Here is a 27,013-nt window from a genome sequence, read left to right as displayed (position 1 = left end):
CCAGGAATATGAGTAGAAGGCACAATTTTTACTCCTTTTAACTCTGACCATTATGAAATCCACACTTTGCATTTTCATCATTTGGTTTAGAGAAAAGTGCTGATTTCTTGTTTCTTCATATTCCTAGCAATATAATTATAACCCAAAGTAACTGGGATTGTTACAAGCTATGCAATATTAAATATTGTCATTGCTTTGACTAACAGTTATTCTTTGCAAAGGAGGTCAGTTCACAAGGTTAATTTCAATGCATAGTTTTGTTTTTAATCTTATTAACTAACTGGTTTACTTCTTCTGGGGAGTACTCTGAAGTCTATAGGCTCTACTATTTTGTATTAGAACATCTATTAACTGCAAGGCTTTCATGTCTGATATCTGACCACTTTAATTGTCACTGTAATTGATTTTACCTTTGACTTGGCATGGTGATTGCTTTGCAATTTGTTGATGATTAATGGTTGTCCTCTGGTTATCCTGCTTGGATATGCCTAATGTATAAACCAGGTGATTGGTTTGCTTTGACCCTGACTTGCCCTGAAAAATGTCAAACATTATTTAGTTCAAATTTATCACATGGGGAAAAAGTAGACTCAGCATATTGACAGCATCCTCAGCCTCTCAGTTGAGCAGGTAAAAAGCTTTGCATTCTGCTTTTTATTTATTTATTTATTTATTTATCTTTTTGTATTATTATTTACAGAAAGATGCATGGGGACTCAGCTTCCAGGTTTCTGGGGGTGGCCCATGTCATTTACCTTGACACAGCTTTTGGAAAAGTGGGAACCAAAATTTTATGGACAAGTCACGGGAAAAAAATGTTGCCCTTTTTATACTTATACCTAATGTTTCTTGTTTTGCCTAAAGGCCGGATGTGAAAGTTAACAGTGTAAGACCTGAGGCTGATCTTGAGACTGAACTGAGATTTAACTCAGACTGAGAATGATTTACTTGTTTTTTAGAGTATTACTGCAAGTAAAAATGTGGACTTGTATGGGGATAGTGAGGCTACATCAAATGAGTATATTCCTGGGTGCTTCAGGAGACTTGCTACCTTTCAGGTAGTTGTAGAAAGCAATAATGTTTATGAAGTTGAAAAGTGGGTGCTGTTGCTTTTTATTATTATTTTTTTTCTTTTTTTCCAAGTCACTGTAGTAGCCTATTAGAAGGGTTAGAATTTCCTCTTTGTTTGGAAGAAGCTCATGCTTCCCACCAGGTGCTCCAATTTCAATCTTTCATTTTCCTCCGCTTCCTACTTCCCCACATTTCAGTTTGAGAAAAAACATAAGACTGATATTCTTTGGTGTGTGCCCTATTTCCCATCTTCAGCTGTAAGTTTAGAGCAAGTTAATAATCTTCAGTGGTAACTCTGTAGCTGTAGCTATCAAAGAAGTGGCTGACCCCCAGACATGGATCATCCACCACAGAGAATTATTCTGGAACACTTACCAGAAGCTCTGCTCAAGCCAAATACCAAGATATTTGTCAGTTTATTAAGACAGAAGTGAAAGATATGCAAACCTCCTTATGAAGGGCTTCCAGGGTTTCACCACATTGATATGTAGTTGAATTTAACACTTTGCACTTGGTATGTTGAGATCTTTCACATCTCCCCATTTCCCTCTGAGCTTATTACTTAAAGGCAACTATGGTGCAGGTGCATGTGGATTTACCTGGAAAGAATCCCAGTTGTTTTGTTAACTTGGCAGCAAAATGCACAGTGAAGCCTTAAAACGAAAATCCATCAGAGAGCCTTGCAGAAATAAGAAACCACAGGAAAAAAATATTGTATCCATTTAAATGTATTGCTTGAGCTATACTGTTACAGACCGAAAGGTAATGTCTAAAGCACTGACTACATACAAATCAGAACACAGATGATTTTTTATTTCTAAATTATTTTGAAAAATGAAACAATTATGCTGCAGAATATTTTATCTTTAACAAATATTCTGAGTTCAGTTATAGAAGCTGTAATCAGCAAAACAATGAAGGTCACTGAAACCTTTGCAGCTGATTCTTAAATGTCCAGTTTGTTCCAAGTGTAAATTCTTCCCTTAGCAGCCCATACAACAATTGCAGGTGCAGCTTCTGAGCACAGACCTGAAAACCAGAGAGAAACACACAGAAGTGACCTATTCCTTTGCAGGCTGATGTGGAGCTTTTTTTCATACTAAACAGTCTGTCTGCAGCATGGAGAGAGTACCCTGGGGCTGCCTTTTGGGCTAAGGAGCACCTAGAAGATGCTGAACAGCATCTATGAAGAGCCTATCTATGGCTCTTCAGCCAAAGTCATAAAGGAACTAGTATTGTCTGTAGTGTGGGTCATGAAAACAGAAGGCAACATCTGTGGACTACAATCTTCTTCCCTAAAAAGCTGTCTTACCCAGGGCCATCCACAAGTGAAACCTGCAGCCTGCAGTCTCTCACCTCTCTCTTGTGGGTAACCCTGAACCCTCCCCTGGCTCTGCCCCCATGTGCCCTTTTCAGGGGACCTGGGAATTGCTTCCCATGCCTCTGCTTTTCCCCACCCCCCATGACTGTCTGATCTCCAGACCCTTTCCCAGCTCCATCTTCCTCCATCAAAAAAAATCCCTCCATTGCCACTGAAGGATCCTGCTTCTATATTTGGTAGGACAGGGAGAAGAGGACATAACCTTGCAAATGTTCACAAACATGGCAATTGTACTAAGTTCTGTGTTTGATTGTTCCAAAGTACACCAGAGTAACTCCAGCAAAGCAATTGAGGTATGTTAGTACAAACCTCTGCCATGATTTTAGAAAGTGAGGATAATAAATCAAATTCCTCCTTATAAAATAAGAAAATCAACACACTTTTTAAAACCTGGATTTTTCTTTTTAACCCATGTTCTAACAATGTTGAAATCTTTAATGCCAAATGTCATATCTGTAAAAGTGGTAAATTTCAGGACTGTACTAAAAACAGAGGGGACATTTACTTTTGAAATGATGTATGACATGACCTTCAACTTTTCATAATTTAATAAGAATGCAAGGCTTACTAATTAGACTTCAAAATGACAGATAAGTGCTAATTATAATCCCTTTTGAATAGACAAAAGAAGTTTTTAAAAATAAATGCTATAGAGTGGTGGAAGGACTTAGCTATAACTAGCACCAAGACAGACAGCGTCTAATGAAAAAATATTTTTCTCCTGTACCCACCAAGAAATTATCCTCGATATCCTCAAAAGAAGTAGGTGCAGCTCAGTTTAAGTCCAAGATTATGTTCTAATAAATAGTATAATGAGAAAAATTAACCTCCCTGACTTCTCATTTCCCAGTCAAAGGCTCATATAAATACGTATTTTTATGTTGTTATTACATCTTAGCTGATATAGTTGGATTCCAAATTTGAGAAGCCTTTTCTTTACAGAATATTATTAAAAATAATTCATTGAAAACTGTTAGATTACTCTGTACTTCATATTTCTAAAGATAAGGTTAAAAAAATGATTCACTGTGATAAAGGAATTTCTTGGCTTTATCACCTAGAAAGATCTTCTGTCCAGAAATTTACTGGTTCAATTTGGTAACTGCATTTTTAGATTGAATCAAGCCAAAATGTAAGCTCAAAGAGAGGTGATCCAAAAAGAAACAAAACATTAAAATCTCACATTTATGGAGTCATATGAAGTACATAGAAAGGTAGGAAAAGAAATTGTATATTACCCTCTAATTTCACCCTTTTGTAAAAAAAAAAGGGTATAAATAATATAAAAATTATAATAATTATTTATAATTAAAAAGGGTATTCTGAGGCCAAAAATTATTCTCAAAATATTAGACTTGTGAAGTCAGCAAAATGTTATTCTCCCTTCTTGGTTTACCACCCTGAAATCCTGTGATGATAATGCTTGCTTAGCTCTTCATTAACAAAGCAGGGGTTTGTCAAATAGCAGAGACCAGCAATTTTCTGTGTGTGATGTGTGTTTTTAATGTAATTTGTTTTTGTGTTTACTTTTGTTTTGCCTTATGTTTCATGTTTCTAATGGGTAATTACTGAACTTTTCTTTCCTGTGCCTTGTTCCATGTGGAGTAAGGAATTTGCCAGAATGGATTATTCAGATAACTATTTTGCTACTCCACTATATTTTTAGGATTAATATATTCTCCAGTGTATGTATGGGAAGTAAAATGGAAAGAATTCAGAACAGAAGTTGGGAACTGGTAAGAGGTGGGGTTTGTTCATCTTTCTGATGTTGATGTAGCACCAAAGGGTATATAAGATTTCTTTGTGTGTGAAGGCATTTCTGCAGACTAGCTCAGCTGGACCACTTCATATGTTTTACATTTGAAATCTTTCAGTTTAGATAGCTAGAATATATGAGTTTCAAACAAAGAAGCTAGTTAAGTCCATATCAATTTCCAGAGCTCATATTCAAATTAACCGATATTTTCCAATCATACCTAATTCAAATCATTACATGTACTCAACCAAGGCCTCCCTTGTGGTTGCAAAGTTTGTACCTACACTTGCCAAGGCATAGTTTTGGCTGGCTCTCTGGCTTCGAGGCTAGTGATAGACCCTAAACATGTTTCTTTGTCTTCATGGGACAATGACTACCTACACCCTGTTGCCTTCATAAATTGTTCTTCGGGTGGCTTGGAGAAGAACATGAGACTAAGAACTTCTAATACCGTAAAAAATAGGCTTGATTGATTTGATGGCCAATTTGATGACATTGATGATTAAGAAGTGTTCATTTACCAAAAAATGTAGCATCAGGTAGGATCTACAAGATATGATACAGGAATACACCTCTACTTGTGAAATAGATATGTGAGCAACTGAAGATCCAGGAGTGAGTACCTAATTGGCAGGCTAACAAGGGTCTTAACAGAAAAGGATAGATTTAAAGATATATTCTACAAAAGGCTGTATGGCTTTTTCCATAATCTAAAATAGATGCACAGGAAAACCTGCATGATATTGATAAAGTACCATCTCTGTTTAAAAAATGAGTTGACAGGACATGGTTGTAGAAACTGCAGCTATAGTCTCTGGGAAAAAATGCTATCTCCTACTAGCCTGACAATCTAAGAGAAATTTGTTATTTGTCTTGTTCAAGTATATAGTACTGAAACAGGAGAAAAATATAAGCTTGTATTACTCCAGTACACCTTGAATAAATGTGGAGAAACATTGGAAAAAAGGAAAAACTGAGTGAGAAAGAGTGGTATTACTCCACAGTGCACATAGATTCCTCTACACGTTTTTTTTTTTTTTTTTTTTTAAGTTCTGTAATAACATAAACCCACAAGTTCATAACCTATTAATGTCAAGTCTGATCTAGTTTTCTTTTGGATACAAAGTTATTTCAAGGAGATCACCATAAGTTTCTGTATATTTTTGCAGAATTCTTGTTCATGTTAAATTCCTCTCCTGCTTTGTCCATGTTGCAAAACTTTTCCCTTTACCTTCACATTTGTTACCTTCATTTTTCTTCTTGTACAAATCTGTGCTACTCACTACTTGCAGCTTCTAATTTATTCCCATAACACCAAGTATTTTTTTGTGGAAAAGCCCTCTTTGGAAACCCCTGAGGCTACGTGAGACTCAACTGCAGCATACAGAGCTCACTAACTATACCTACACTGACAAAAATTTCCTTCCTTATTTTGCCCCTCATCATCCCAGTCTCATACATATTGTGTTCATTCCTGTATTTTTGTGGAATAATTGCTGGAGGTCAATTATTGAGACTAAAGGTATGTCCACATCTTAAGAGAAGGTTCAGCACTGAGGAAGCTTCCCGGGTGAGATGCAGCAGACGTGCAAGGAAATCTGTTCCATGATACTCCCCTTGGCAACATAGCCTGCAACCTTAGGTATTGAGGTAAAGAGAGCCTGTACATGTTGGACTAGAATGGGGATCATTTGTTAAAGCAAGTGCCCTTATCTGTGTAAATAGAATCTTCAAATCCAGCACAAACTAATGAAGAGGCTGGGTAGAAATAATATTTTATGTGAACTAAGAACTACTCATACAAAAAGAATAAGTCATTCCAAAATTTTCACTTTTTTTTTTTTTTTTTTTTTTTTTTTGTATGTGTGTGTGAATCTTCATTCTCCAGATCATTTCCTCCTGACATCATTATCAGCCTGCATTCATGTTATTCTTGTCACTCAGTATTAACTTTTTATCCATATTTTGCCATATAGTCTTGTCTACAGCATAATACCTAGTTACAATTAACTAATTTCCTCTACATACATAAAATTTTGGAAAAAGTAGATGTTAAATTGGAAGTTTTAATCAAACATATTTTTCAGTAAGACAGATATTTAAAAGATTATTTTTTTTTATACATTTCATTTGCCATTACCCTGAACTGGAAGAAGTAAAAGGAAAAAAAAAAAAAACAACACCAAATCAATCCCTGAAAACATTCAAAGATGTCATAATCTGCATAAATTTATTTTTGTTTTACCTGTAAAAGTGAAACAAGCTTTTACAAACGTTTTTATAATACATTCAAGAATAATGTATGTGTAGAAGCACATATGCAATATACAAAAAATCATAATGCCTTCTTATTTCAGAGGACAGCCAACAATTTGACCAAGAATGAAAGAAATTCTCCTCCTTAGTCATACAAAAAAAAAAAAAAAAAACACTACTGTTTTCATACAGAGAATTACATGGGTATTCTGCTGCAGGTCACTTACACACTGATACACACACACACAAAAAGGATGGGTGAGCAAAATAAGATCTCCATGACAGAACAAATAATAGAGCAATTCCTCTAAAAATTGCAGGAAATGAACAGAAAGGAATGAAATACTTGGAGTCTGATGAGCCAGATTTGAAGAGATTGGAAAGAACCCATGAGCCATCCTGAATACCAGCAGGGAAACCTGGAATGAGAACCGCAGGTGTATGGATTCTGCAAAATGCAGTAAATCATGCAGAGAAGTGGAAAAGACTTGTATATGTTATTATGTAAAATTATCTTATGATATCTAAGCTATGTGTCTAAATATAGAAAGCACATCAGGCTCAGAATATCCCTCCAGTAGGGATCAGTGAGATGGGATGGCACTCAGGGGAAAAATGTATGTTTTTGTTCTGTTCTCACACTTTTCCACCCAGATTCCCTAACAACTAGTGCTGGAGATAGGCTTCTGGGATGGATGAGGCATTAAGAAAGCAATATGCTCGTTATTATGCATTCAAGGGTTGTAATTTTATGAAAATGCACATTTTGTTACACGACTGAAGGTAGCTTACACTGGAATAGGTTCTTGCCTCTCTGAGGAAGAGAGGTTTATGATTATAAAGCTCTTTTTTTCACACGGGTGTAACTGCATAGAGACTGGGAAGCATGGCTGTGCAGTGCATTTAAACTACCACCAAAAGTTTATTCTGTTTGCAAGCTGGTTTTAGACCTGCCCACGAAATCGTTTCTGAAAACAATAAATTAACCAGGAAATGTAACGTGTGATGTGTCATGAATAACTGCTTTCACAGGTCACTACACCCACCCACCTCAATTCCTCCTCTCGCATGTCAATTAAATCACCTGTGTTTTCTCCAGAGATAGTATTTATCACCTCTGATGGGCATCTACAATCACTAGAGAAGCAGTAGAGAGCACTTACAACAAGAATGATAATGAGAGGCTTTTGGAGGCTAACAAAAGCCAGTACCATGCAATTTACTCCAGTCTCGTACAGCTCTTGGCTTTTGATGTCTGTAAGCCACAGTAGACCTGCCTTTAATCTCTACACATGTAACTTTAGCAACACTTCTTAGAGGAACATAAATTGAAGGGGAGAATACAATACAGGGGGAAAAAAAAAAAAAAAAAAAAAAAAAAAAAAGTGGATCTGTGGTTTACAGGCTCTCAGGAGCCCAGGAGTACCAAACAGGTTGTTTTACATGAAGAAACTGCATGGAAGCAGTGAGCCCATTAAAGGGAGATTCAAGATAGGAGTTACAGCATAGGTGGAAGCTTGTTTTCCCTGTGTGAAATGCTGCCAAGACACTGAACAGTGGGCAACAGCCCCAATCACTTATTATTGCCAATGTCAGCTTTGAATTCAACATTACTGTGATAGTGAGAAGGCAGGCCACAAATACCTCAGATATTCAACCACGAACTTCAGCATAAACGCTGTCATTCAGCAGCAGTGGAACAGGTTAGGGTTAGTGATGGGCTTGCATTGCAGATGATTTTTAACAGCACCAATGCAATCTGTTGCAGTAAGAGCCAACCTATGTCTAGTGCTGAAACAGCAAAGAGCTGATAAAGTTGAGGGTTAAGCAGAAATCGTCTTTAAAACTTCTTTAAAATTCATAATTTGATGTGCACTGATTTGATAAGACCCTGCATTAGAGAATACATATAAAATCAAGTTGTTTTTTAATTTTCAGACCACTATGTGACTATCTTGGACAAAAAGAAATGATGTTTTGGACCAAGTCAGGGACCAGGACACAAATATTTCAACTTCAGAATATTAAAACATTCCATATTGGACAAACCAAAAGTAATTTCATTGTTTGCACATCTTTCTCCTCAACATAATGTGCCAAGGGTGAAACTTTTAAATATTTTTTTTTGTGTGTGATTTTGATTTAAAATTAGTATTTAAGAAATCATTCAAAAATAATTAAATAAAAAAGGGGAAAGAAATGACAGTTTTACCAGCTACATATGTCCTCTGAGGGACAGTTTTGTCTTGAATGGTTGAGGGTTGGCCTCATGGTAGTGTGCTAGTACAGGCTGTCAGCAGCATCCTCAGTGGGAAAGCTATGTACAGTGGCACAATGTATGGTTTTCTGGCTCTTAGACATCACTTATCCAATTGTCTTAAACTTTACCAACAGAAGTATTCTTTTTGGAAAATAACAAAACAGTGTTTAATACCAGCAGTTTTGGATTTTTCCCACACCAGAGCGGTGATGATAAAATTTAGTTGCTGGGGAACTAATTTGGGGTTTCTCTAAGCTCTCTAGCTGCAGCAGTGTGACAGGTATGAATGAGAGTTGACCTAAAGTCATAATTTCTAGGGAATTCTGATTCTATTGTCATTCTGATATTATGACCACTGCTTTATACTGAGATGGCTGTTCTTAAATAGTTGGAAGAACATAACATGCACTTTTATTTTTTATATATATCTACCATGTTTCAGTGTTGTATTCTTTTGCTTTTTTTTTTTTTTTTTTTTTTTTTTTTTTTTTTTTCTGTTCTGTGGTGATAAAACATTCTGCATTCTCAAACTGATGATTATTTAAAGACTAGTTAGTGCAATGACTATTACAAAGTTTTATTACAAAGTAATTGTAAAGTAATTACAAAGTAATTTTCCAAAAAATAGTTTTTTGCTTAATTGCATTTTATTTTGGGGGGATAATACTAATAGAATATTTACATTAGGGAATTATTGGAGGGTACCTTCAAATCATATTTATGAGTAGTTTGTCCTTCATAAACATCTTTATGTAGGGAGTGGGTGTTAGTTTGCAATGATGCAAAGGCTTTGGGGAATTACTTACTTCTCTGTAGAAGTGTTTTGATTGCATTATTATGCTGTCAACAATATAAGCTTGAATGCTAAATTTGCTATTTCTGTGGTTTTGAGTGGGTGCAAGTATCAGTGTATGTATCTTATTGCAGCTGAAGTGTCAGTCACTAGTCCTCTGTTAAAAATCTTTTCTTTAATGGATGGTTCTGATAATCTTAATTTGGGGGTTAAGTAACACTTATTGCTTCTCCAGCTCCTTTTCACCCCTCTGAAAGATTTAGTGATATTCATGTTTTCTGTTGGGCAAGGAAAAGTAGGAAATAGCACTTAAAGGCTGCAAATTATGTTCATCATACCATGAAAACCATAGTGCAGTCTCAAAAAGCTGTAAGTGACTCCTTTTCTTCAAAGAGTATATATTTGATTGCTTAATAACTAAGTTACAAGACACGTCTGATAGCTAAGCTATTAGTGAGAACAGCAAATGGCCAACAGTCCTTAGCATGAGATCTTAAACTCTCAAATTAGGTTAAAAATACCAAAACACTCCTAACACTCTGTTTTAAAATACTTAAGCCAAATTCTCCAGGGTACTGAACATCCTGACACGTGTAGCTTGTAGAATTCTACTGAGATTTGTAGCTGTTCAGACTCCTGACTTGCAGAGATTCACAGGGGAATATAATCCATATTTTAAAAAATAATGTAACCCATTATAGCCCATTATTTTGTCCTACAGAGGCATTCTGTCTGGCATAATCATGGCTTGAAAAAGAAGGGCATAAGACCTTGGTGTGTGATCTGCCTCTGCTGCTTTTCTAAGCAATAAATATTCTTAAAGCTGGTCTCATTCCTTTTGACTAACACAGGTGACTGAAGAGATGAAAAATAGACTGAGGGTAATATTCTAGTTTAATGTTTGAATCTGCTGCTAGCTGGACTTCCACCTTCCTTTTAGAAACAGATAATTTCTGGAATAAATATACACACATAACTGTATGTGTTAAGTAAATATTGTTATACTCCTAAAAGAGGTACCGCTGTATGGATGAGTGACAGCAACAGCTCAGCAGTAGACTGTTATTGTCTTCTTCTGGCATTGCTGGATTGTGTGGTTGTATCTGTTATCACAGCATCTGTTACATGCATTTATTTCTGCAGCATGGGTAGACAGAGAAATGTCTGTGAGGCTTCTGCTCCATGTCATAAAACTCCACCTGTTTCCCATGGGTTTCTGGACTATACAAAGATATTGGTAGCAGGGAGGAATTACTACAGTCCATGCATCACCATGGAAACTGGTGAGGATACTGCGAAACTGAATTAAATTTTCTTCACTCTCCTGATTGTTGACATAGTACAGAAATGTCCCTCATAAACCTTTTAGTCAGAGTGTTGGCAGACTTTGGTGTACATGTAGTCTACCTCCTGGTGCTTGGAGCTCTAATCCTGGCAGGAGATCTGTGTTCATGAAGGAGCAGGATGTCGTTTCCAGACCAAGTTTCTCTATGGCCTCCTTGATGATAAAGCTGATATTTACATCCAGAGGAGACATGTAAGGCAGGTTGTTCTTCCGAGAATAACTTGAAGGAAGCTTTTGCAGCTGATTTGTATTCAAATGATGGCAGGTAAGAGTTTTGAAGGAGTTATGGAATATTGAAACCGTGTCAACATTAAAATGGCACTGAAGTATTTACCCTCTGTCCTAACTGTTCATAAAGAGTCCAGTAGCCAAGCCTGTGTATGTCTCTTTGTACTGTAGTTAATCCATACACACTGAAATTCTACTGTGAAAATTAGTGAAAAGTGTTAATTTTTGCTATATTCCTAGCCTCAGAACTTGAATATTAACTTGAGTCAGTGATACAAGGAAATCAGTCACAAATGCCGAAGATGTTCAGTTAATTCAATTCTACTGAAGATATCTTTTCTAATATGGCTTTAAATTCATGTGGAGCAAGAGGAAAAGCAGGGAAAATAGGTCCCTAGAATTACTTGCTTCTTTATTACTTTCTATGCATATGTTAAACTCCAATAGCATTTTTGCCTTTTAAGTTGTTCTTAATGGATATATTGTTTCTACTAAAGCACTTCAAAATCATAGAATCATAGAATCATAGAATATCCTGAGTTGGAAGGGACCCTTAAGGATCATCAAGTCCAACTCTTGACACCGCACAGGTCTACCCAAAAGTTCAGACCATGTGCCTAAGTTCACAGTCCAATCTCTTCTTAAATTCAGACAGGCTCGGTGCAGTGACCACTTCCCTGGGGAGCCTGTTCCAGTGTGCAACCACCCTCTCTGTGAAGAACCCCCTCCTGAAATGCATAATTCAAACACTATAGAAATGCATTTTGACCCTCAGCAAGCATGGATCTAATTGTTTCTTTTAGGTCCTCACTAATATATTGCAAATAGATGTAAAAATGCTGGGAAAATCACAAAAATCACAAAAATGCTGGGAAAATCACAAAATATGTCTCCCATCCTGCTGAAGTGTGTTTTGTATTAACTGATTTTGCTGAAGTAGACTGTTAGGCTACATACTTTAGACTTGAAATAAGATCTGATCTATTTTTTTTAAGAATTTTACTATTATTATTATTATTATTATTATTATTATAGATTTTATTAGAGAATTTGCTCATTTGTTTATATCCTATGTGGAGCTAGGGACCTCAGGACATCTCTAATCCAGCTTCCTACTCAAAGCAAGGCCAGCTTTGGGTTTAACTTGGTTGCTAAGGACAATTGTGTCTTGAAAACCTTCAAGGACAGAGACTGTGTAAACTCTCTGGGCAAGAAGTTGGATATTAGGAAAAAAATCCTTCCTTCCTTCCTTCCTTCCTTCCTTCCTTCCTTCCTTCCTTCCTTCCTTCCTTCCTTCCTTCCTTCCTTCCTTCCTTCCTTCCTTCCTTCCTTCCTTCCTTCCTTCCTTCCTTCCTTCCTTCCTTCCTTCCTTCCTTCCTTCCTTCCTTCCTTCCTTCCTCCCACCCTCCGTCTCTCCTTCTCTCCCTCCCTTCCTCTCTTGCCTCCTTCCCTCCTTTCTCACTTCCCTCCTTACTCCCTTCCCTCCTTACTCCCTTCTCTCCTTCCTCCCTTCTCACCTTCCCTCTTTCCCTCCTTTCCTCCTTCCCTCTTTCCTGTTACACAGTGGTCATTGAGGAAGACAATGTCAAAGGCCTGAAATTGACACTGAAGTAAAGAGAAGTTGCACAAAATATTATTGGCCTGATCAAATTCCATCTTTTGAATCTGTATACTGGTCTGTTTTCCTTAGTAGAAGTGTACTCTGTGCACTATTACTGCAGAAGCATTTTATTGCAACTTATTTATTTATTTATTATTTCTTTCTAATTGCATTGTTGTCTTATTCCTAGTATTTCTGGATCATTTATAAGAATTCAAAAGTATATGATACATATATGATGTATTACTAGAGATGCATCTTTCCTGGTATGTTCCTAGTCTTTCATAGGAAACATGCCAATGTGGACTTCTCACAATATGTAGAAAACAGAGCCCATGATAGATCTACTGTGCAATGGGTCTAGGTTGCCAATCAGTACTGAGACAAACTAAGTGGTCAGAGGTGTATGTCCTGTTCCCCTGAGTCCAGGGGAGAGGTGCAGGAGCCTTGACTGGTGTGTGTTTGTGAAATGATTGCTATGTACTTGTTATACTTATCTCAATAAATTATTTTTAAAGCTTCTGTCAATGACTGGTGTGGTCATTCTTACAGCTATCCCACACTAAATTCCCCTGTGAATTCAGTGTATTAAACTGAAGTCCTGTCCCTATTTACAGCCATTTATTGCCTGTCCTCTCATCTTCTGTCTTGCTCCTTCTGTTCTAACTTTTTAAATTGTTGCCATTCCTGAACCCCAGTATCACTTATTCTTCTACATCCAGGTGCATAAATTCTTATAAAAATATTACTCCAATGTTCAATATTTTGAAACTTGATTCATGCTATATAGTAAATTCCAGGTTGTTGAGGAACCCTTCTGGAACTCTAGTTTTGTGAGTTTATTATCAATGCTGTTAACAGTCAGTTCTTCCAAATTTAATCAACTTCCATGCAACACTTATAGCTGAGAAACAACTCCATCAGGCAACACATCATTCTTCATCAAACATCATTCTTGAATCATCAGTGCTAATCAGACTTCCATGGTACACTTTGGATTTCACCACAGCTGCATTTCATTTATTGACCCTAAGCCCAAACTGTTGTTGTTTTTGCCTTCCTAGCAGTTCCTGCATGTCCAAGTGCAAGCTGAAAATCATGTGTCCAACAGCTCTGTAGTATTCTTTGCACACTAGACAATTAATTATGAATCATCCAGTTTCTCATCTGTGATCTCTTACAGCATCCTTACTAATTTAGCATAGAAAAATGTCAAACTGCCACCTACCAATCTCACTGGAGAAGGTTTTGTATATGACATTTCAAAATAGAATGTTTTACCTAGAATATCACACGATTTTGCTACCCTCCATAATGCTTTTTTAGAACTCAATGCTAAACTATGTTAGAGTTACTTCAAGAGCACCTTCATGAGGTCAGTAAAAAGAATGTACTCTTCAAAAGCCATTCTCATTTTTGTCCTTGATCAGCTCAGTGTGAATGCATCCAAACAGTGCCTGATCTGAAATTGTACTTTTCCTCTTCAGCTTTCTTTATAACTGGTCTGAATCTGTCAGAAGTTTCATTTTTCATCCTTTTTTTTCCAGAAACTGACAAAGAGGTTTATATCTGTCATTGCCTGAATTAGGTAGGTGGCCTTATAGATTGATACAGCTGCTGTGTTTTGCCAGTCAAGAATATCGCCTCTGCTTAAAAGCTTAGAAGGTTGTACTTCTGATTCCTTGCTCACATTTGTCCTTCTAGCTATTTACAGCTCAGCAGTTATGCTCTATGCACCATCAGCTCTCCTCCACTGAACTACATCACTGCTCCTTCTGCCTCCTTTTTCAGATGGCAGTGTAGTGCTCACATTCCTTCTACCTTGAAAGTTGTCCTGTCCTTCCAGCATGTCTTGTCTGCTTGGATCTGCATGGTCAGCATGGATTAACACTTTGTCAAAATATTCCTTCCATCCTGCCATTCTGCTGGCTTTCTTTGGCATTTGCTGTCACGTTACAATTAGCCTGTTTTATTTTTTCCTCTCTCTATCTCTGTCCTTTTTTTTTTTTTTTTTTTTTTTTACCCCATTAAAATGCAAAAAAAAAAAAAGCAAATAGTGTTTATTTGCTCTGTCGGTGTCTTCTAAGAACTATCTGAAATTCTATTATGTTCTTTCCTCAAATATTTCTCCTTATCCCTGGAGAGATTTCTGCAAAGAAATTGGACTGAGACATGCTAAAGGCTTGCCTCTTGCTTGCCTTTCTCACTGGCCCATTTTCATGCTACTTGTCAGAATCAAATAACTTCCTGTTACATTCATATTTTTGTTGGAGTTTTATATGAACTTAATATTATTCCATATATAGCACACAATATTTGAAATACCAAGTAACTACTAAGGTCTTGCTATAGAAACTAATATCCAAAAGTTATCCTTTCAGATTCTGCCAGCAGTTCCTTGCCTGGGTTTTGGTTAGCTCATCTGGTGAATTTTTCATTCAATGACCAGTAATCTACAACAAATTCTTAACTTTCCCAGTTACTCTCTTAATGACTGGCTGTAATGTTCACATTTTCACTCATTTTCACAGTCAGGCAAAGAGACAATTTCCAGGTTTTGGAGACAATCCCGAATCTTGACGAACCTCGATGATGATTTGAACATCTAAATAGGCAATGGAGTGATCTAATTGAAATTCCAACCAGTGACACTTTGTGAAGGAGGAGCAGATCCTAGACAAAGCTAATGAAAGCAGCTTGAAAACAGAGAATATTTCTGAATGTAGCAACATTTTAGAAAATAAGATGAAGTGATGTGTTAGCAGACACGATGAAATTTTATTTTTGTGAAGGAATTCTTTGCATTCATAATTAGCTGCAAATGCTGCTGAACTCATAATTAGCAGTAAATGGAAAAAAAAGTCCCCTTAAATGTAGTCCTATGATTCTTCATGCCTGAGAAAACAGCAAAGAATATGTATAACATACTTTATGTTGAATATTTTAAAGCAACAACATAATACTATCATTGATGGGAGCTACCACCGTGGGGCTATGTGGAAGCTGTATGTGATGAGACATGGGAGAACCTTCAAGCAAATAGGAAAATATACGAATGAAACAGAATTTCCATTCTTTCATCAGGTTTGGACATCTGAAACCTGAGCTTTACTCATTATCAAGCAATTCTTTATATCCACAAGAGACATGCTGCAAGCAGAAAGGGCTTTTAAAAATATCCTCCTCACTTTAGTTGTCTTGACTTCTTGCCAGTTGTCACTGTCTCCCTGTCCAGTTCCATAAAGGATTTCTTTCTATTTCCAGACATCTCACACATCTTATTGCTTACTGTAATCTATAAGAAGACAAATTTGTTCTAAGGACAAGGAAATGTTGAAAGCCAGATGTATCTGCTGTTTCCACTTTTTATCCCTTTGTCGTGCTTTAACCCAGCTGGCAGCTAAACACCACGCAGCTGTTTGCTCACCCTCCCCCCTCCCTCTCTGGGACGGGGGAGGGAGATGGAAAGTGAAGCCCATGAGTTGAGATAAAGACAGTTTAATAACACAAAATAATAATAATAATAATACAATGATAATAGTACTACTACTAATAATGTGTACAAACAAGTGATGCACAATGCAATTGCTCACCACCCACTGACCGATGCCCAGCCTAACCCCGAGCAGTCCGGCGCCCCTCCCCCAGCTAGCCACCCCTATATATTGTTTAGCATGATGTCAGATGGTATGGAATACCCCTTTGGCTAGTTTGGGTCACCTGTCCTGGGTCTGTCCCCTCCCAGCTCTTGCTGCACCCCCAGCCTGCCCGTTGGCAGGACAGAGCAAGAAGCTGAGATGTCCTTGGCTTGGTATAAGCACTGCTCTGCAACAATTAAAACATCGGGGTGTTATCAGCACTCTTCTCATCCTAAGCCAAAACATAGCATTCTACCAGCTACTAGGAAGAAAATTAACTCTGTTCTAACTGAAACCAGGACACCCTTGAACTGGGTAAATGAACTTAATGTTTACCTTCTGTCTGCAGAGTAACTCTTCCCTATGTATTACACCTATCCAAGACAGTTTCTGAAATACAGCATTTGCTTGGTAGCATTATTGGCTATATTCAAATAAATATCAATAGAGAATTTAAACTTTGACTCTGTTATATTCCTGAAATCTTTCCTTATTTGTATATTTGATATTTCTGTGGCCAGTTGCTATGAGAGTGAAAGAAGCGTTCGACTGAACTCTGGAAGAATCGTATTTTCACAGACTGGTGAAGACAATAGCAGACCATGGTCTTACAGTCATGAATGCAAATAACATTACTGGTGTGAGTAAACTACGGTAATACTTTGTGCACAAAAATATATGTGGGAATGATGAGTAATATACAAAAAGTAACAGCTATTAGTGATTACATTCAAAAATAAAAATGTAAAGAGTTCTTTAAATATAGAAATACTTAAAATATACTGAGTACTTCATTTGTACCTAAAGAAAGAACGGCAACTTTAAATAATGACAAGACTGCTGGTAAATCAGCCTACAATTGTTTAACTTCAAGCTACGTTTTTGGTTTTTGTTTGCTTGTTTGTTTGTATGTATATAATCTGGGCAACTATTTATCTCATGGGTGTTTTCATAAACATGAACAAGGTCTGAAATACTTTAAGCTAAAATAATTGGAAACACCTCTGTAGGGATGTCTGTGTTTTGGAGAAACACTAGTTTAGTTTTTCCACATTGGATTCTCTGAGGCAGTCCAGATTTACTCTAGATTTCTTGTTTGCATGTGTTCTGCTTCTAGGGAGCTCTGATTTATTTTATTCATTGATGTTTTAGGGTACTAAATCTCTCTGTAAGAGATTTAGCTAGGTAGAATCATAGAATCATTAAGGTTGGAAAAAACCTCCAAGATACAACTGTCCCTCTGCCACAACTAAACCATGTCCCTAGGAGCCACGTCCAACCTTTCCTTAAACAGCCCCAGGGATGGTGTCACCACTGCCTCCCTGGGCAACCCTTTCCAATGCCTGACTATTCTATATGAGAAGAAATTTCTCCTAATTTCCAACCTGAACCTCCCCAGGCTCAACTTGAGGTCATTCTTTCTAGTCCTGTTGCTAGTTCAATTCTAGGTGATGATTCTTCACATCTGCCTTTATTTTCCTTTCTGTAAGTTTATTTCCCTTCTTCCCTCCCTTTTTTCCTTCCTTCCTCCTTTCTTTCCTCTCTTCCATATTTTCCTGTACAACCATTTAATTGGTTATTTTAGGTAAAATAACATCTTAGTAAGGAATGCTTATTAATCTTACTAATCTCCTGAGAGCAATGATATTTCTGTAGAGGTGTAGAGGTTTTTTTTTTTTTTTTTTTTTTTTTTTTTTTTTTCAAGGTCTTAACTTGCACATAAAACTATATAATATTGCAAGCACTTTGCTTTGAAATACTGATTTTAAATAATCATCATATTTGAATACTCCATCAACATTTGTCTCCAAAATCTAGTGCCAGACAATTAAGAATTCTTGGAAATGTAAGGGGCTTGGAAAAAAGACAGATGAGATAGTGTCTATACATAGAGAAGGAGAATCCAAGGAATTGTAGAGCAGTCAGTATAAATTAAATACTCGGAAGTTATTGGAACAATTTATTAAGTAATTTGAAAGTACTTGGAGAATAATAAGGTGATAAGACAGTGAATATGGATTTGCTAAGAGCAAACAATGACAAACCAGCCTAATTTCCTTATTTATTTATTTATTTATTTATTTTTTCCCCTGAGTAACTGACTTAGACAGCAAAAGGAGAAGCAGAAAATATGATAGTTCTTGATTTGAGTAAGGCTTTTGATGATATCCCCTATGACACTCTCAGGGAAATATGATGAAATTATAGGTGATGAAATTACAATAATGTTGATGTACAAGTGGCTGAAAAACTGTGATAATATAGTAGTTATCAATTGCTTGCTGTCAAACTGTAAAGGTTTGTCAGATGTAATATGACAAGATCCTAATCTGAGTTCAGTGTGAACTCATATCTTCACTAATATTTTAGGGTACTGGAATAAAGAGAAACCATTTATTTTCAGTATCATGAAGGGCTTTACAAACACATTTGAAGGCATGAGTAGAACTTAGGTGGGCTGGGTGGTGTGAATGACACCACCTCTTCCTTTCTTCCTTTCTCCTACATTCTCTTTTCTTCAGTGCTCGTGGTAATGGATATTGAAGAGGAAATTCTTCATCTAATGATATTTTTCAGCTTTCACAATCCTCAAGAACTAGACTTAAATAGCTCTATACATTTGAGCCTATTTCAGCCTCTACTTAGGGGCATACCTAGAGCAAACTCTTTTTCCCCTTTGCTTTCTCTTTTGATTAATTTGAAAGAGGAATTGAAACCAGCAAGATGAAATCCAAATGCAAAATACAAAGTGGAGATAGAAACCAAATGAATAAATGCAGGAGTTCCTTCTAAGTAACAGGGCTTGGTCTCTGTCACACTGGGTCAGAAAGTGAAAACAAGTCAGCACAGTATTTTTCCCAAAGGCAGGCAGATAAAATTCTGGGGTGTATTAATAGAAGTATCATCTGCAGGGAGATGATTATTCTGCTTCAGCAGTGAAAAACCACTTGCATGCTGAAAAATTCATTTCTAATATATAATAAGCAATTAATAACATAGAAAGTCTTTAGGAATAATGTTAGAAATAAATCTGTCATTGCTACTGTTTCATATACATTGACATCCAGTCGCCCTGTAGTCTCACTCTCTGCCAGTTTTATGCATTGTATTTTGAGAAGGATGTATGCAAGCTGGAAATAGTTGTAAGAGCAGCTAAATTAAATATATGTATATATATATATCTAATGAAGGTTGCAAAATATTAGATTTGATCAATTTAGTACAAAGGAAGACTTTATGGTGAAGATGGATGGGATCATGTATAAAACATTCATTATAAAAGACGGTATATATGGGTCTCCACATCTGCTGAGAAGGGGAACAAAAAGTCATTGGGTTTAATTTACAGTAATGAGAATTTACATTAACAACTTGTCTCAAATAAAATGCATTAATCTTTTAGAAAATGTAAGAATGTTGGGAAATCCTCAAAGCTATATATCTTTAAGTTCACGCACAGCATGGTGCTGGGTGACTGCAGCCTATAAATTATATGTCAGCTTTGTGCATAGTCTCTGATACTTTTGTTTACTCTTCACAGGTGTCAACAGGTAATTTTAACAAATATGCAAGCTATTAGCATTTCTGGTGTATTTTCTCTCATCTCCCCATTCCAAAAAACATCATTAGAACATTTTATTTTGTTGATTTTGGCATACTGGTGATTTTATAAATAAAGACAGACACTCAGCATGTTTTATTTTGTTCATAAATGTTCATAAAATTAGTGACATGTATAATGTGTTTGAATATCATTTGTTTCTTACATCAGGGAATATAAATAATCTAAATATATTAGCTATAATATTTTAAAATATCAACCAAGCTTAGACTTAGATGAAATAGTAAAAAGTGAAAAGGAAAGGACTGGAAGAGAGTAAGAGATAAGAACTTGTTTATTTGATGTAATGTAATGAAGAAAACACACATATCACATTGACTTTATTTGTCTACATAGTTTTCCTCATTCATTCATGGCTAACACTACTATCATGCATAGGCAGCTAAGGATCTAGAAACCATCTGAAAACTAAAGCTGAAAGGTGGTTAATATGGTAATAATGTTTATTATATAGCTTGGATGAAAACAGATAAACCATGAGTTTAGTTGGTTTGACAAATACTGAACACATTTTAATTTTTTTGTCCTTGTTTACACGAGGGTCTCATGATACCTTAATGAGGATGACAAAATTAAACCACTATAATTTCATAAATTTGACAAGATATTTATACTTCTGCTTTTATTTCCTGTTCTGCCTTTTAATGCACATGCTAGAGAAGTCTATATGAAACTATTAAAGCAATGGGGGGGGGGGTGAGTATAAGTACTTTGAGAGCATTCATAAACAGAGCATTTAAAGAGCCAAATTAGTTTAAAGACAGAATGTGTGCATACTGCTAGGTGTTAGCTGCATTGTGGTAACTCGTAATGTGCACATGCTCAGCTAATGGGAGGCAACTCAAGCCATGCTAGCTTGCTTTACTCATTTACATTTGCTGCCTGCACTTGAACAGTTACTACTGACTACTGTATATGCATTTAGTTGCATAGCAAGTTGTGTGGGAAATTCACAGGGATTTGATGCATATGAGCATTAGTTCTCCAGCATGGTTGTTCTTCACTGGATGATTTCAAGAACAGAGTAACCAACCACATCGCGTTCTTTCCTTGAATTTTTATCCATAACTTAGAGTTAACAGGCACTGTATCAGAAGTATGCATTACTCATTTTGGAAACCAAAAATAAATTCAATATAGTAACATTGCTTATTCTTCTTCATTGCTTACCCTCCAGAAACTGATCTCCTGAATGGATTGGTCAATACCCTTCTGTGATTGGAAGAAAATTCATGACCTGAGGGGACATTCATGTCTGAGAGGAGCAAAGATTGAACAATGATGTGTAACAAGTATCTCTATTATCAGTCTAATTCTTCCTTAATAGATCTTTCTAAAGATCTCTAGTGTTTTTTTTTGTGTGTTTATTTGTTTGTTTGAAAAGTATGCGGTCATTGCTAAATATGATCTAATAAAGTTATATTTAAATGTTGGATAATATATTTATTAAGTATTTATGATGTTCAGCAATTATAATGCACACATTTTTGACCAGACAAGTCATTTTAAAGAAAATATTTCTTAAATGATTTCCCATAACTTCTGGGTTCCTTTCACAGAGGAAAATATATTAGAAAATTTTGAAGACATTCCTGGTGAAATTCTTATTTTGCATTTGTGTTGGGTGGTTGCATCTTCTACCTGATTAAAGGAAGGTAGTTTGAAATCAGTGTATGTATACTTTAGTTCACAGATGGGTGTATGGTGGAGAGAACGATGCATAAAATGTTTACATGTTAATATAGCTATCATTCATCAGAAGCATACAGAATTATAACATTACCATTGCTTTGTGGAGCAGAAATCTATGTAGGAGGTATCTACTATGAGTGATTTGTATGAATGCCATGACTATTTTTTCTTCTCTCTGGCAATCTAATTACAAGTCTGAAAGACTCAGAATTCTCTTGTAAAACCTTGTTCTAAAGGAACAGGAAAGGCATCTGAGAATCTGTGATCTGCACTGTTTTTATACCCTGGTGACACTTGTAATTGTTGTCTCTTGTCATCAGTAAGTCTGGTTTCAGAGTATAAATAGCTACTGGGAGACACTGCCTTTGTCCAAAATACAAAGAACTTCTTGAGCTGTGTAACGATAGGGATTCCAGACTTAGTTAATGCCTTGTGCACTGCTGCTTGGCAGATGTCCTGAGGGATAGAGCAGGTACACCTCATCTGAAGAAAAGGAGTCATAAACACAGAGATAAGTAGAAATAACTTCATTGAGATTAAAAGTTACTGCAGCCTATAATAATGAGAGGGGAAAATGGCATAACACTTTGCCAAAGAAATGTACAGAGTAACAGAGCATGGTAACAACCTGATCAAGATCAATAGCCGACCATTGTAACACAAAAAAAATGACTTGAACTGGGAATAAGTGTCCAAGGAGAATGAGAGATAACTAACAATATCCATGTATAAGTAAAACAAAATTAGAAAGAGAATAGCTAATCAATTTGCCTTTCTACAAAACTGGTCAAATGTCTTGAGAACAGTAAAAGAAAAGAGGTCAGTTCACTGCTTATTGTAGCATATATGTGAGCCTTTAAGCTCTATGATTTCTGTTGATACAAAAGCAGGCAGCTATAGGACCAGCACACATCATTCACTAGTTCACTGCAGCCTCAGTGAGAATGTGTCTAGCTGGCAGATACTGAGATATGTTTTTCAGATGGGAGAAAACCCTGTGCTATACAGCTCCAGTGCACAGGTGTGAGTGCTCAGTGTGCTCAAGAAGGTCAGTCACAACCCAGTACAGTCCTACCCTCTTGTTTCTCCTTCTGCACAGGCTTTGAGGGATGCTCATGACAGAGATTAAAAGGAACTGGTTGCACTGCTGCTCCACCTCAACAGTGAAATGGAAATTTTATGCTAAGCTTGTTCAGATGGTTATTTTTAGATGTTATGATACATAGCTAGTGGAACAACTTACTGAACAACATCACAGTTTTTCTTTCATAAATATCACAGGTGATAATTATGAAAATCATCCTGCTTTGATTTTTATAATGTATTCTTGTACTGTTGTCAGAAATTAACAGTGGCAGGGAGCACTTTTGACCTGTTTTAGGAAGGAAACTAGTTTAGATTAGGATGGCTCATTTTGACCTTACATTGACTCCTCTACTTTGAAAGCTTCTTGTTTTAAGAGACTCACTTGCAGGACAGCTCTCATCTGTCCATCTGTGTGACTGCCTACCTGTCTGTTTATCTTAACAGTTAAGTTAGGAGATACATTTTTGTTGAAAATATATTCACGGATGTTTTCCAAAGTTACCACTTCTCTGTCATCAACATTTTGGGAATTTGTGGTGGTGGGGTTCCTAATACCTGCTATGACAGTCTTTTTCCAGACCAGGAACTTTTGCACAACAAAGCAAAGAGTTAGGCACAACTTTTTTCCTAAGTCAAGACAGACATAGATAGGAGAGATTTGTGCAATCCTATTAGCTCATTCTATGTCTTTGTTATGTTTTATCTGCTTTCTCGGTTGCCTTTTTTTTTTTAGCTTCAACCTGGATAGGGAGTTTCTGGGGCCCAAATGTTATCAGGTGCCATGTGAAAGACCCAGAACTGTGGTGGTTACTGGAACAGAGACACAAGGACAGAAAATAAATACCCGAAGAGACATAAGACTCGTCAGACCTCTGCCACTGGAAGCCTTCACCTTAGATTTTCTACTGTTTTAAGAACATTTAAATAATGGATTGCCTCCCCCCTCCCTTCATCTTCTAGAATTCTCCTTTGGAAATCATTTGTATGTGCTTACACTGTATACAAAATGTATGTGTACATTTTATGTTGCATAAAAAGCAGTGATACATACACTTTCAAGTCACCATTTCCTTTATAGTACACAAACTCTATATTGGCAGCTCAGAGTGGATATTCTGTGTCTGCAGTTGTGGCCTTGAAGAGTTAACTTGTTGGAGTTTTTTTTTTTTTTTTAATAGTTTCATAAACATCCTTGCTGCTGACAGGAATAGATTGCAGGAGAAATTTTTGCTTTTATATGGCCTTGATTATTACTTAGTATGCTAACGTAAGTTTTATGTAGAAAATTGCAATTGTGAGCAAATCATAAGCTCATATTCAGTTCTTGCTCAGAAAAGTGTAATAGTGATTAAAGACTTCTGATTTTGCAGCACATGATGTAATGATATATATCATTACATCAGAAGGCTTTTTCTTTATCATTTGAGTGTATTCAGAATGGAATCATGTAAGGTTGCCTTGACGATTGTGGTGTCAAAGTGTGGTATTAACTGTGATACAAACAGTATCTGTTCTTCACTTTCTCCTCCAAGAAATCTTTTATCTAAGTTATTTTCAAGTCAAGACCAAATAAATGAAGTGACAAAATATTTTGGGTGTATTGGTATTTTAACTACTTATCTGAAAATAGTTTAAAAGGCTTCAGTACTGAGATAGTCAAAGCTTAGCAGTTTAAATAAAAAAAACACAGTTGTTAGAGAAGACTCAGTTTAGTTACACATTCGTAAATAAAACAAGAGTACTTATAGACATAGATCATTTTGAAAATATGAGATTTATAATAGAACAGTTAGAAATGCAATGCACTATGCAATGCATTCCTTGAACTTTGCCTGTTAACCATTTAACTTTGTGAAACAGTTCAATATTATACATCATTATGTATTCATCAACTATGTCTGATTAATTTCATGTTTTATATCTGTGGGTAAACTCATGATTCTCTGAGATTTTTTTTGCCTTAAAAATTTCAGAGATCAATGTTCTGAACATTATTATAATCCTCCTTCTCAGGACATAATTATTTGCAGGAAATCTTTCAAACATCAAGCTATAACTCAAGTTAGGTTGGAAGTGGAGAAGGATGAGCTGGAGAGAGGATTAGTTCCACACCAAATATCTGCAAGAACTGGGTGAAAAACAAACACAAATCATAGCAAGCAAAATCACTACACACTACACACATAAATAAAACAACAGGCACATTCTGAAGAAATACAATAGGGAGTTTATTTGAGCTCAGAGTCTACAGATACATTTTTCCAATTAGCTGTCAGTCTTTTTCCTAAGACACTGTTCTGGCCTTTACCTTTTAATCTACTCATTTATACCATATAGATTTTCAAAACCACAGTGTTTTAAGTGGTGGTGTTGATTTCATATTGTTTGCATTGTAGAAATACCAGGAGTCAAAAAGTTTCAAGAAAAAAAGGAAAGAGCAGTATGGAAGTTCCAGAAAAGACAGAAAAGACAGAAATGAAGATTTTCCTATTTTTATTTTTATTTATTTATTTATTTATTTTACTGAGTCTTCTCCTATTTAATAGCTTTATTTGCAGTATCAGGTAGAGGTTTACATGACAAATGTCTCACTTAGTTAAATTTCCATATATATCCTGTGTAACTAGTTTATAGATGCCTGTTTGGACTCATCTCTCAGTTATTTCTCAGGTCTTTTTTTGCATCTGAATACACTGTCTTACCTAGGAGATTCCATCCATTCCTGGGGGACTTGTCTAATCTGCCCATCTGCGTTATTTGTCCTTGTATTGCTGCTGAGCCTGGTGTGCAATGAATAATTCAATCCTCATTCCCACCTTAGTTCTAAGGAAAAGATAAATTCATAATCTTTCTGAAAGTTGCAGCAAGCAGCTTGAGCATTGGTCTTCTTCCTACTGTCATGTATTGGGTTCCCTTCCAGCAGCTCAGACCACAATTTTCTGCCAAAAATCCAAGGCAGTTTGCAAACTACCCTCTCACTCATACTCTCTCAGTGGCAGATAATACTTTCAAAAGTGGAGTAAGAAATGTTTATAGCCCATGGCAAATATGGTGACAGTGGTAGCAGCAGTCAAGCTTAGGCTCCTTGCCCTCAGAAAAACAGTGCGTAGTGGTTATCATCATGCACTGTCCCTGCAAAGTCCTCTTTTGCAGTTATGTCTCACTTATTCCAAGAACAGGAACAGCACAAGAACTGGGTTCTTTTTCATACCTCCTTGTTGGAGCACACCAGTCTTACACTGGTATACTTTAATACTTTTTAATTTATTTATTTTTTGTGACAGACAGGTCATACAAACACTACCTAACTGATGCCTCTACATCCCTCCTAGGCTGATAGCAGGTGCTGACTACTCAGCAGCATATTCTTGGTTGTCTTTTAATTGGAATACATATAAATATAAATATATATAATTTTATATTTTATTATATATAAAATACATTAAATGTATTTCATAACATATTTATATTTCCTATAAAAATCTCAATGGTTTCATCTTCGTGGTGACTTGCTGGTTGACTGAGGGCTCTAGATGTTTCTGTTTATTGTGAGAACCATAGCTAGGGAATGAGGAGGCCTGCACATGAAATAGGCTTTGCTAGTTATCTACTAGCAAGAGCAGAATTTGACAGTACTATCAAATTTTTGTTAAAATATCACAGGTACATAAATGTTGTTTAAAATATATTATGGCAGCTTGGAAATTATTCATCACTACTTTTTTTTTTCTTTTCTTTCTTTCTTTTTTTTTTTTTTTTCTGTTGTGTTTTCTCACTGTTAAAAATGAATTATTTATTATTTGTGCATATGTGTAAGATTATTCCTTCTCTCTTACAACTTGTTTCTTTAAACAGCAGGTTTCTATCGTAAGAGGAAGTGGCTGTTCTTTCTCTGTATACGACTGCAAGTTCCCCAGAAGTCTACCTATTCAATTATTTAACCTTGATAATGAGAAAAGGTTGATATAGTTAAGGTTAATGAGACAATTATTTGAGAACACCAGCCATCAAAGCACTTTATTCTAGTTAACTATGCACATTCATTAAAGTCATCCCAGTCTTTTATTTTAGTACAGGTCTTGTCAATAAGCCATTATCAATAAAAGACCTAATTGTTCAAGAATCAAAATATCTCTCACCACCTAAAAAATCTGAGTTGTGAAGTAGTTCAAGTTCAGACTAGGTGTTCTTTTTTCCATCCAATTACCTGGTGTCAGCTAACTAATTATGATCTCTTCAAGCAGATGGTTCCTCAAGCAGAGATAAAAAGACACTATAATAGGAA

At 36.1% G+C, this 27,013-nt stretch overlaps 1 long non-coding RNA gene across 1 annotated transcript in view; it reads left to right on the top strand.

Moving 5' to 3' along the window:
* Positions 1–21,385, top strand: part of LOC311434865 — a 38,314-nt gene extending 16,929 nt beyond the window's left edge. Inside the window, exon 3 of the long non-coding RNA XR_014691785.1 lies at positions 21,128–21,385. This is a non-coding gene — a long non-coding RNA (uncharacterized lncRNA). The remainder of the gene's footprint in view (positions 1–21,127) is intronic.
* The last annotated feature ends 5,628 nt before the right edge of the window (positions 21,386–27,013 follow it).

The sequence above is a fragment of the Aythya ferina genome (assembly GCF_964211825.1).
Source record: "Aythya ferina genome assembly, chromosome: 3".
NCBI classification, from domain to species: Eukaryota; Metazoa; Chordata; class Aves; order Anseriformes; family Anatidae; genus Aythya; species Aythya ferina.
Note: the sequence above shows the minus strand (reverse complement) of the source record. Positions and strands in the feature narration are given on the sequence as shown.